Below are 2,345 nucleotides of genomic sequence, written 5' to 3' on the forward strand. Positions count from 1 at the left end.
ACAGAAGTTGATTTCGGAGCATAATATTTGAACAGTAGCTTCAACCGTTTTGTGGCATATGAGAAATTCCCTAAGCCCCGGACCTGTCGATTTTTGTCAAAAATGAAAATTTCAAAAGTGCCCCAATTTCTGCTTTAAAGTTTAGGTACTATCCCAAAATGTATCACTAAGGAGACAGAAGTTGATTATGGAGCATAATTTTTGAACAGGAGCTTCAACCACTTTGTGGCATATGAGAAATTCCCTAAGCCCCGAACCTGTCGATTTTGGTCAAAAATGAAAATTTCAAAAGTGCCCCAATTTCTGCTTTAAAGTTTAGGTACTATCCCAAAATGTATCACTAAGGTGACAGAAGTTGATTTCGGAGCATAATTTTTGAACAGTAGCTTCAACCGTTTTGTGGCATATGAGAAATTCCCTAAGCCCCGGACCTTTCGATTTTGGTCAAAAATGAAAATTTCAAAAGTGCCCCAATATCTGCTTTAAGGTTTAGGTACTATCCCAAAATGTATCACTAAGGTGACAGAAGTTGATTTCAGAGCATAATTTTTGAACAGTAGCTTCAACCGTTTTGTGGCATATGAGAAATTCCCTAAGCCCCGGACCTGTCGATTTTGGTCAAAAATTAAAATTTCAAAAGTGTCCCAATTTCTGCTTTAATTTTTAGGTACTATCCCAAAATGTATCACTAAGGTGACAGAAGTTGATTATGGAGCATCATTTTTGAACAGGAGCTTCAACCGTTTTGTGGCATATGAGAAATTCCCTAAGCCCCAGACCTGTCGATTTTGGTCAAAAATGAAAATTTCAAAAGTGTCCCAATTTCTGCTTTAATTTTTAGGTACTATCCCAAAATGTATCACTAAGGTGACAAAAGTTGATTATGGAGCATAATTTTTGAACAGGAGCTTCATCCGTTTTGTGGCATATGAGAAATTCCCTAAGCCCCGGACCTGTAGATTTTGTTCAAAAATGAAAATTTCAAAAGTACCCCAATTTCTGCTTTAAACTTTAGGTAATATCCCAAAATGTATCACTAAGGTGACAGAAGTTGATTTCGGTGCATAATATTTGAACAGTAGCTTCAACCGTTTTGTGGCATATGAGAAATTTCCTAAGCCCCGGACCTGTCGATTTTTGTCAAAAATGAAAATTTCTAAAGTGCCCCAATTTCTTCTTTAAAGTTTAGGTACTATCCCAAAATGTATCACTAAGGTGACAGAAGTTGATTTCGGAGCACAATTTTTGAACAGTAGCTTCAACCGTTTTGTGGCATATATGAAATTCTCTAAGCCCCGGACCTGTCGATTTTGGTCAAAAATTAAAATTTCAAAAGTGTCCCAATTTCTGCTTTAATTTTTAGGTAATATCTCAAAATGTATCACTAAGGTGACAGAAGTTGATTTCGGAGCATAATATTTGAACAGTAGCTTCAACCGTTTTGTGGCATATGAGAAATTCCCTAAGCCCCGGACCTGTCGATTTTGGTCAAAAATTAAAATTTCAAAAGTGTCCCAATTTCTGCTTTAATTTTTAGGTACTATCCCAAAATGTATCACTAAGGAGACAGAAGTTGATTATGGAGCATAATTTTTGAACAGGAGCTTCAACCACTTTGTGGCATATGAGAAATTCCCTAAGCCCCGGACCTGTCGATTTTGGTCAAAAATGAAAATTTCAAAAGTGCCCCAATTTCTGCTTTAAAGTTTAGGTACTATCCCAAAATGTATCACTAAGGTGACAGAAGTTGATTATGGAGCATCATTTTTGAACAGGAGCTTCAACCGTTTTGTGGCATATGAGAAATTCCCTAAGCCCCGGACCTGTCGATTTTGGTCAAAAATGAAAATTTCAAAAGTGTCCCAATTTCTGCTTTAATTTTTAGGTACTATCCCAAAATGTATCACTAAGGTGACAGAAGTTGATTTCGGAGCATAATTTTTGAACAGGAGCTTCAACCGTTTTGTGGCATATGAGAAATTCCCTAAGCCTCGAACCTGTCGATTTTGGTCAAAAATGAAAATTTCTAAAGTGCCCCAATTTCTTCTTTAAAGTTTAGGTACTATCCCAAAATGTATCACTAAGGTGACAGAAGTTGATTTCGGAGTACAATTTTTGAACAGTAGCTTCAACCGTTTTGTGGCATATATGAAATTCCCTAAGCCCCGGACCTGTCGATTTTGGTCAAAAATGAAAATTTCAAAAGTGTCCCAATTTCTGCTTTAATTTTTAGGTACTATCCCAAAATGAGTCACTAAGGTGACAGAAGTTGATTTCGGAGCACAATTTTTGAACAGTAGCTTCAACCGTTTTGTGGCATATGAGAAATTCCCTAAGCCCCGGAC

This window comes from Pseudophryne corroboree, unplaced genomic scaffold (assembly GCF_028390025.1).
Source record: "Pseudophryne corroboree isolate aPseCor3 unplaced genomic scaffold, aPseCor3.hap2 scaffold_528, whole genome shotgun sequence".
NCBI classification, from domain to species: Eukaryota; Metazoa; Chordata; class Amphibia; order Anura; family Myobatrachidae; genus Pseudophryne; species Pseudophryne corroboree.